The sequence below is a fragment of the Halichoerus grypus genome, chromosome 3 (genome assembly GCF_964656455.1).
Source record: "Halichoerus grypus chromosome 3, mHalGry1.hap1.1, whole genome shotgun sequence".
NCBI lineage: Eukaryota > Metazoa > Chordata > Mammalia > Carnivora > Phocidae > Halichoerus > Halichoerus grypus.
In genome coordinates, this window is record NC_135714.1 from 182,602,738 (window position 1) to 182,613,554 (window position 10,817).

Genomic DNA, 10,817 nt, shown 5'->3' on the forward strand with positions numbered 1-10,817 from the left:
GCTTTGGGCATTTTGCTATAAATAAGGGCCCTTATTTTATCTATCATCTATCTATCTATCTATCTATCTATCTATCTATCATCTATCATCTATCATCAACTATCATCTATCTATCTATCTATCTATCTATCTATCTATCATCTATCTACCGACCTACCTACCTATCGATCTAATCTATTAACACGGACTGATTAATCCCAATATTTTTAATGGTTTGTAATTCAGTACTGTACTTCATTATTTTGGCACTCAAATTGTGTCATATTTGGCAGTGGGAGTCATATTTGTGTGTCCCTTCTTCTGCAGTGAGAACTTGGCTCCCAACAATCAGCACGTTTAGTCTGCTCAGTCCTTTAATTCAGCTAAAATAGTTTCAGAAGTACTTTGTCCATGCTGCTAAAATAAGCCAATCACTAAAAAGAGCTCAAGATTCATTTTCAATTCTTCCTCCACCTCAATGGTCCAGAATGAGGCAATGTAGGCACATACTGTGTTCACAAGGTACTTGGATTCTTTGGTTCTTTTCTTTCTTTCTTTCTTTCTTTCTTTCTTTCTTTCTCTTCCTTCCTTCCTTCCTTCCTTCCTTCCTTCCTTCCTTCCTTCCTGTACACACATACACAATAACAATTTGAGCAAAGAGATGTTTAAAAAGTGGTATTGGGAGAATCAAGACCAGAGGCCGAACTCGGGATCTGACAAGATGGCCGGGCTGCCCCACAGGATTATCAAGGAAACCCAGCGTTTGCTGGCAGAACCAGTTCCTGGCATTAAAGCAGAACCAGATGAGAGCAAGGCCTATTATTTTCATGTGGTCATTGCTGGCCCCCAGGATTTCCCTTTGAGGGAAAAAAAAATAAAATAAAAATTTTAAAAATAAAATATTGGGATTAATCAGTCCGTGTTAATAGATTAGATCGATAGGTAGGTAGGTCGGTAGATAGATGATAGATAGATAGATAGATAGATAGATAGATAGATAGATGATAGTTGATGATAGATGATAGATAGATGATAGATAGATAGATAGATATAGATAGATAGATAGATGATAGATTCTCTAGATGAATAACCTTAAGCTTGAACTATTCCTACCAGAAGAATACCCGATGGCAGCCCCTAAAGTACGTTTCGTGACCAAAATTTATCATCCTGATGTAGACAAGTTGGGAAGAATATGTTTAGATATTTTGAAAGATAAGTGGTCCCCAGCACTGCAGATCCACACAGTTCTGCTGTCGATCCAGCTTTAAGTGCTCCCAATCCAGATGATCCATTAGCAAATGATGGAGAGGAGCAGTGGAAGACCAATGAAGCCCAAGCCATAGAGCTAGAGCATGGACTAGGCTATATGCCATGAATAATATTTAAAATTGATCTGATCATCAAATGTGCATCACTTCTCCTGTTTGGCCAAGAGTTCCTCCTTTTTTGTTTGCATTTAATGGACACAGTCTTAGAAACATTACAGAATAAAAGCCCAGACATCTTCAGTTCTTTGGTGATTAAATGCACATTAGCAAATCTATGTCTTGTCCTGATTCACTGTTGTAAAGCATGAGAGAGGCTAGAAGTACCATCTGGATTGTTGTGAAACGTTTAAAAGCAGTGGCCCTTCTCTGCTTTTATTCACTTCCCCCATCGTGGTTTAAGTATAAAGCACTGTGCATGAAGGTAGTTGTCAGGGTTAGATGCAGGGGTGCGGGCATTTTTTAAATTATTTTTTTTTTGCAGCAGAGAGGTAGTTTTATTTTAATTTTATGAGCTCCTTTCCCCCCTTTTATGGTGATCTAATTGCATTGGTTAAAAGTAGTTTAACCAGTTCTTTAGAATATGTTCTCTAGCCAAGTCTAACTTTATTTAGTTGCTGTAGATGGACAAACTTGATTGTTTGAACCCAAATGGGAACGTTAAACAAACATCACAGCCCTCACTAGTAATATTGTGACTGTGTAGAATCCTTCCGTCAAGAAAAAACTTGTGACCATTTTGTATGGCTTATCTGGAAACTTCTATAAATCTTGTGTTTTAGTAAAATATTTTTTGTTATTCTAAAAAAAATAAAAATAAAAAGTAGTATTGGATTATGACAGAAAGCATAAAGTAAGAATCACTCAGGTCATGTTGATATAAATACAGGCTTAAAGAAAAAACGAAGGAAGGAAGAGGGAGAGACGGCACAACTTTATATCATTTGTGCTCATTTGCATTTGGCCTTATCAATTTAAATTTATACATTTTATAGGAATATATATGCTTGTCACAATTTTTTTTTGTATTCTCACTTTTTTTGGTCATTAGGTTTTGGAATTGAATTAAATTTTCTTTTTTTTTTTTTTTTTTTGGAGCATTGTGTGATTTCCTTGGTAATGGAACAAGGGTGATACATTTCTGAATTCTTGAATGTCTACAAATCTCCTTCTTCTGCCCTCGCATCTGAATGGCATGTTTCTGTCTACGGCTCCCAGATCACAGCCCTTGTCTACCAGAAGTCTGCACATGAGACATTTGCTGCTAGCCTAGATTCTCTTATTTTGCAAGTACTGTTTTCTCTGTCTGAAACATTGTATTTTCTCCATTCTCGGGGTTCAGCAATTTCAGTGATGTATGGCCAGATAGAAGTCTGTTCTCATTAAGTTTGCCTGGGAATTGGCAAGCACCTTCTGACAGAAAACATTTTCTCTTCAGCTTAGGGAGATTTTCTTCTATATTTATACAAGCATTAATTTTCCCCCTCTAGTGCTTTTTCTCCCTCAGAAACTCTATTATTCACATAATAAATCTCCAGGCAAGACCCATTCTTATCTCTTCCTTCATATTTTCTATTTCTTTGTGTTTTGTTCAATGGGCTCTGCTCTTTTTTTCCATTTCTTCTCCCAATCCCAGTTCGGCTCTCGGCAGTAACCGCTGTACTTCTCATGTCTGCTGACTTTTTAAATCCATAAATCGTATTTTGAAGTTCTGAAAGTCTTCTTTTTGCTCCAATTAAATCTCCAAAGAGTTATTTTTATGTATTTATTAAAATGTCCTCCTGTCTTGTGTGCTGATTCTACCTCAACCGAAGCCCCCTGTTCTCAACCAGCCTGCCCATTCTTCCTCACTCACTGCCTGCTAATGGGCTGGGGGGGGTCCCTCAGCCCCCACCAAAGTGAGGCTGTGGAAAGCCATGGCAAGTGGTGAACCGGCAGGACATTGTGGCAAATTAGTTTGATAGTGGATGGGGGAGTTTGTTGTTTTAGGAACGGGGAAGCCATGCACATTGGGTGGAAGTGTTATAGGGAAAGTCTCTTCTGGAGGTGGGTGGGGAGCAGTTCATTCCTTATGTGGCTCAGCTCAGGTTGTGCAGTCTTCCCCAGGACCACATGCAGCAAACACGCAGAGTGCCAGAAAGATCCACTGGAGTCTCTCAGTTGGGCTTCCTCAGACCACCTCAGCATTTGCAGTCTGTGTCCTGAAGCCTCTCTGTGGGAGATGCAAAGCTTTCTGCTTTCCACCAGGCATGTCCAAAGTCAGTCTCCACACCTGTCCAGCGCCTGGAGAATGTAATCCTCAGACGCACTCAAGAACCCCTTGAGGGACCTATGCATGTCCAGCAGCAGAAGCAGCCTTACTTGGGAGTTAGAAATGCAGACTCCCATGCCCCCCTCAGATCTACTGAAAAGGAATGCACATAGTAACAAGATCCCTAGATCATCTGTCCATATTTTAAAGTATAAAAGAATCATGCCCTGGGCCACTGCCCCCAGCCATGGACACCTGCTGGCGCATCATAGTCATCTTGGTTGTTGGGTGGCCTTGGAAAGGAGGTCAGAGGCTGGAAGGTCCAGAAATGTACACTTAACCTGACATTTTGTCAGAATTCCATCCTTATAGGTTTTCAAGAGTGTTTTTAGATGTTTGTAACAATCTGGCTTTCAATTCATAGAATGTTGAAGTTTAGAAAGATCTGGAAGAGAATCGGTTTTCCATCATCTGATTTTATACGTGAAGTCCAAAGAGGCTCCAAAGTTTAATAAACGTCATCAAGCAAATCAGCAGCAGGGCAAGGGGAAGAATTCAGGTCTCTTCATTTCTAGACCATGGCTTTCTTTCCCCACTTCACCACCCAGATCTTCCTGGGCAGTAATTTTTATCAATGTTCTATCAACGAATGAGTATGATCTTCAAATATTATCAGGACACACCTAAACTAGAACCAAATCAAGACCACAAAACCCACCACCACCACCACCACCACCACCACAAAAGATAAAAAAGAAAAGAAAGAAAGAAAGAAGGAGGAGGAGAAAGAAAAAAAAAATCTGGTAAATGAAATAACAAGCTGCACTTCCAAAAGTCTAATACAATCAGACAGCTCTATCTTTCTCTTAGTCACGATCTTGCAGTATCTGGTAAAAAGAAACAGAGAAAGAAAATTTCTGATACAGTAGGATCTGTATTCCATGGAATATAAGACTGCTTGTGGCCACGTCGGAGAGCAGCCTGCTGCGGGGACATGAACAGCAACCAAGCACGCGGGTGCCAAGCACAGACACTGAATGCAAACCTCTGAGAAGGGCACCTGGGAGGTGCCCCCGGGGCCAGAGCTGGGGTGCGGCCAGGGGACTAAGGAGGGGGGGGTGACGTGAGAGGGAGAACCAGGTAGAATAGGTGGAATTATTTGACCTGATGAATACCTGATGGAACCAACAAAGCAACTGTTATTAGGGTATAGAGGAAATTCACTAACAAATGCTTTTCTTCTTCTTTTTTTTTTAAGATTTTATTTATGTCAGAGATAGAGTATGAGAGAGCATGGGGGGGAGCAGAGGGGGAGGGAGAAGCAGGCTCCCCACTGAGCAAGGAGCCCCATGAGGGGCTTGGTCCCAGGACCCCAGGATCATGACCACAGCAGAAGGCAGATGCTTAGCCGACTGAGCCACCCAGGCGCCCACGAGTGCTTTTCTTGTTAGAAACTTAATATGTAAATAGAACGTGCTGGCACGGACACTGTCCCCAAACATTCGGCTGCAGCTCTGAAGTCTTGCTGTGTCTGTACCTTTTGTGGTCCCTGCTTGTGATGATTCCATGCTGACATTTGCCAGTATTTTTAAGATAAAGACTAATAATGCTATAAAGGAAATGCCAGTACGGGACTTACTATTTCTTCCTGCTCTACAACTCCGAGATCTTTTACTCTCTGCGTTTTAGGTTGAGTGCCCCTGGGCATGCTCTTTGGAGAAACATGGCAAGAGTTAAGATGACTCATTTTTACTGGTGACAATAACATTGGAATGACTCTTTAGAAATGGGAAGTGCGGTGTTTTAAATGGAAATAATCCAACGACACAGATTTGGGCAAGGAGTGAAGTCAAATGCATCCATGGAATGGAGACTCCTCCAAGAAACATGGTTAAAGTCATTGGTGGAGAAGCAGGTGGCCGTTTTCAAAATGTCTCATGTCACACCAGATTATATTAGCAATCTGTTAATCAGATGGCCCAGATGGACACCCGCAAGGGAGGCTGGGAAAAGGTGATTCTCTGGTATTTTTACTCCAACAGATGGGTGCTTCCAACATGCTTCAGCTTGCCATGCTGCCAAATCAACGCTAGGGAAATTAACACAGATCTGACTTGCTATATAAATGATCCTCTGTAGCATGTTTCTTTTTTCTTTCAAATGGCTGCTTAAATTTCACCTCTTTCATGAAATCTTTCCAGACTAATATCTCTTGGCACATCATCATTCAACAGTTATTCCTTTTGGCTGTTTGAGACTTACGTGGACACCCACACGGTTCTCTGCTACCCAGCTTGGCAGAGTATAAGGTATTGGTGAATCAGCTCACTGATGCAGATTCATGATGCTTAAACATATACAAATTAGCAAATCCCACAGTTAGAAGATAAAATACTTGTAACACCAAATTAATAACTTTAGTATCAATCATTGGTATAAAGCTTTGTAGCAATATGCCCCATCATTTTATTATTAATTGCAATCATAATAAGAACCGCAAGGGCCGATCCGGCCACAGTTTTGGTCGGGAAATGTCTGTGGGGGCTGCAGTGAGTAGTGGGGCCCAGGTGAGCGCCCCAGGCATTCCTACTTGACAGGCTGAGGCCAGACCAAAACATTGGTTTAACATCTGCAAGTAGATCAATATAATATATCATATTAGTAGAAAATAGGATAAAAACCACATGATCATCTCAATAGACTCAAAAAAAGCACTTGACAAAATCTAACTCCTTTCATGATAAAAATACTGAACAAACCAGGAATAGAAGGAACTTTCTCAACCTGTTAAAGGGCGTCTATAAAAAAACCCATAGTGAACATCTTATATAATGGAGAAAGTCTGAATGCTTTCCCTCAAGATTGGGAATGTTGCTGGCTCAAAATTCAAAGTCCCAGGGGAGATGAATCAGCCATGTTTGGGTTACATACCTGCTCCCTTACCCTACTGGAGAGGACAGAGAAAGAATCTGACCCTGGCCATTAGGGGGAGGCAGGGGCTAGGCTCCCACCAAGATGCCCCCACAGCAGGGAGGAGGTAATTCCACAAAGCAATTTAGGTGCTCTTAAGAAGGTGCCCAGATCCCAAGGGGCCAAAAAATCAGCAAAGTGTTGCTGTATGGTAATATTCAGGTCTATTCACTCCAAGTTCTTTGCCATGTCACTACATTTCAGTATATCTTTGATAGTTCAAAAGATTTTTTGAGATCTTAATTATGAACTTCAATGTTATTAAAGAATCTATGGCCAATGGATTTTGAAATAAAGGTTGTTGTCCATCCTTGCCTCCAGACCATTCATCTCCTGGCAGATTCCATGTCTGGTGACTCTACCCTTCTCCAAGGGGCCAGGGAGAGGGAATCCAGCAGTATGGATATGGTTTCTTACTTCCAGTTGCTGGACCATGGCTCCATCCGGTTAGAACTTCTAGAATGGCTATTCCTGCAACCTGTTCACCACCTTGTCCCCTCCCCACTGGATCTCCTCTTTACCTCTTGAAGGCTCAACCTGGGTCTAGTTTGAATCTTTGTACTCCTATGTGGATGTCCAAAGTTTTCTTCAGCTTAGCTCATCAGGCACCTCATGCTCTAGGATCCACCTAGACAGTCCAGCTTCCTCGCCTGCTACCACCTCATGAGAACCCTTCACTCCAGCAATCCTCAATTAATGGGAATTTCTTAGAACATGCCTCCGTGTCTTCATATATTCTACCCTGTCTGCCTGGAATGTTCTTTACACAGATAACATGTCTTTCAAAAATTAGCTCAACATCATGACCTCTCTGAAGCCTGTCCTGATTGTGCATCTCCCAGGCCAACCCCTGTCTCCTCTTTGTGTCCATAACATACCTCTGTGCTCCTGCTGTTACATTTATCCTACTGTCCTGTCCTATTGCAGCCATTGGTCTGTGGGAAATGTCTGTGGGGGCTTCATTGGTGTGCTAGGCTGTTATCACTGCTGTAAATTGTAGGACACATATCTTAAATTATTTTGAATCTTCAGTGCTTGGTGCTCCATAAAATTCTGTAAGAGCCTACTGCATAGAGTGCAGAGTTTCACTTCCTGACATTTTTTTTTTCCTTTAAATCAACCAGAGCTCAGAGGGGGGGCTGTTTTATTAATATTAATCAACTAAATTCATAAAGCACTTTAGTTTTCATAAAACAACCTGTATTTTCTAGATCGGATCAGAAGGCTGAGGCATTAAATTAAAAAATCAAAAATAAGAAAAAAACCCTTAACAGCAGAACAATCATTAAGAGCAGTTCAACTTGGTTCAACATTTATCATGTATATCGTGTAGGCAGGACACTGGTTACTAAGATATCGCTTCATTTTCACTAGACATGGAACTTCAGAAAAAAAGTAAAAATATAAAATTTCAGGATACCTGCATGATAGATCCCAATTGTGAGAGTTCAGCATTGCAGATTATATTATATAATTTTTCTGTCTTGTTTTCCTTATATAGGTTGAAATTTTGGGGCATAACCATAAATGCAAATCTCCTGTTAAGATATGTATAAAAATAGGAGAACTAATATAAGATTTTTCCAGACAGAATCTTGAACATGCCAAAAAATTACCTAATAGAACTCTAGCGGCCCAGGGGTTGGAGTCTAGATTTTGGTTTTATATATGGTTCAAATTTAGGATGACATTCATTCAAATTTCATGACACTGATGGATTAGTCAGGGTTCTCCAAAGAAACAGAACCAATAGGATATATAAAGAGAGACATTGATATAGATATATAGATACGAGGAGATTTATTATGGGAATTGGCTCACATGATTATAGGGGTTTATATATACCACGATATGCCATCTGAAAGCGGGTGAATCAGGAAGCCAGGGGGACTGGTGGTGTAAGTCCTGGAGTCCAAAGGCTGGAAAACCAGGAGCTCTGATGTTGGAACACAGGAGAAGACAGATGTCCGAGGTCAAGACGAAAGAGAGAATTCACAACTTCCTCCATGTTTTTGTTCTTATCGGGGTCTTCAATGGATTGGATGATGCACACTGGCGACGGTGGATCTTCTTTACTCAGTGTAGTGATTCAAATGCTAATCTCTTCCAGAAACATTCTCACAGACATGCCCAAAAAATAGTGTTTTACCAGCTACCTGGGCATCGCTTAGCCTCTCAAGCTGACACATAAAATTAACTATCATGACCGGTTCAGTTAGCCCCTGTAGATGATTGCAGGATGTGTCTTGTTGGGCCACACCAAAAGCCAGTTAAGCATTTGACCACCAGGTTCTGGAGCATTGTTATAGAAGGACGCTGTCTTCAGCAGAGAACAGAACAGTTGGGTCCTCTCCTTTAGAAGTTACTCACCCACACAACTATCATAGATTTTTCACTTATACCAAAAATGTGCTAGATGGTGGAGCCCAAAGATGATTAAGAAAAGGTTCTTACCAGGGCACCTGGGTGGCTCAGTTGGTTAAGCATCTGCCTTCAGCTCAGGTCATGATTCCGGGGCCCTGGGATCGAGTCCCACATCAGGCTCCCTGGTCAGAGGGGAGCCTGCTTCTCCCTCTCCCTCTGCTGCTCTGCCTACTTGTGATCTCTCTCTCTGTCAAATAATAAACAAAATCTTAAAAAAAAATTAAAGTCTTTATATCTAGAAACATATGTATCTTTGTGTTAATATTATTAGGAAATATTATAATATACTATTTTAATATTAATAGAAATATTATAATATTATAATATGTAATATATTATATTTAGCATATATTTAATATTAATAAAATCTGGTAAGTTTTTATAGTTTCAATCTATGTCCTATATCTTTTTTATTCTAAGTATTTTATAGATTTTGTTTTTTTTTTTTTTTTAAAGATTTTATTTATTCATTTGAGAGAGAGAATGGGAGAGAGAGCACGAGAGGGGGGAGGGTCAGAGGGAGAAGCAGACTCCCTGCTGAGCAGGGAGCCCGACGCGGGACTCGAGCCTGGGACTCCAGGATCATGACCTGAGCTGAAGGCAGTCGCTTAACCAACTGAGCCACCCAGGCGCCCTAGATTTTGTTATTTTTAATTTTTTTTTTTGCATTTCCATTTCCACTGCTTTTTTGCTTTCAGAGAAGGTACTGTTATATTGTTTTCACCCATGTTAGCAAATTCTCTTACTAATTTTAGTTTAACTTAGGGTTTATTAAGTTTTCTGGGTATAGCAGCATTGGTAAATAAAATATTTTCTTTCTTTTATAATACATTTTATTTATACTGTCTATTATGTTTCCCTGTCTTACAGGAATGGCTGCTGAATTTTATCAACGTTTTTGAGCATATATTTACAAATCATATGGATAATATCACATTAACCCTTTAATTTTTGAGTTAATTAATTATATTAAAGATTTCCTAATGATAATGAACTTTGCCTTACCAAAATAAACCATACTTGTTATTCAGTATTGTTTTTTAAACTACTTGATACAATTTACTTTTACTGTGTTTAGACTTTTTGCCTCCATTTTCATATATAATATGTCTGTTATGAAGTATTAAAATTATATTAATTTCATAAGATAAAGTGGAGTTATTTCCAAAATTTTCTCTGATCAGTAATAGTTTTAATAGCTTCCAAATTATCTTTCCTTTAAAAGCAAACTAGATCTTAGGCAAAAAAAAAATCTCACCTGAGCCTAACACTTAAAAAGAAAAAAATGCATCTATTGAGCTATAGTTTACAATAAAATGCCCTCATTTTAAGAGGATAGTCTAGTGAGTTTTAGCAAATGAACACACTTGTGCAACCACCATCCCATGCGAGATCATCTCTGAAAGTTTCCTTTTATACCTTTTTAGTCCCTGTCACCCGCCCCAGACAAGCATGGTCTGAATTCCATTCTGTTGCTTAGTTTTGCCTGTTCTAGACTTCTATATAAATGGATTCATACAATATGTACTCTTCTGTGTTTGTCCTTTTTACTTAACATGATGGTTTTGAGAATTATCCAAGTTGTTGGACCTATCAGTAGTTTGTTCTTTTTTATTGCTGAATAATATTCTATTGTATGGATATACCTCACACACTGTTGACCCACTGTCGATAAATATCTGCATTAGTACGATTTGGGGCTAGAGTGAATAAAGTTGCTATAAAATTCACGTAAAAGTCTATTTTTGAACACATGTTTTCATTTCTCTTCATTAAACATCTAGGAGAGGGATCACTGGGTCATATATTAAGTAGATGTTTAATTTTATAAGAAACTGCCAAACTGTTTTTCTAAACTGGGTGTTGTATTTTACATCTTACCAGCGATGGATGAGAGTTCCAGTTGCTCCACATCCTGATTAACA

General features: G+C 39.6%; 1 pseudogene; it reads left to right on the forward strand.

The window, feature by feature from the left end:
* The first annotated feature begins 627 nt into the window (after positions 1–627).
* LOC118523860 (ubiquitin-conjugating enzyme E2 N-like) lies at positions 628–1,368 on the forward strand (annotated as a pseudogene).
* The last annotated feature ends 9,449 nt before the right edge of the window (positions 1,369–10,817 follow it).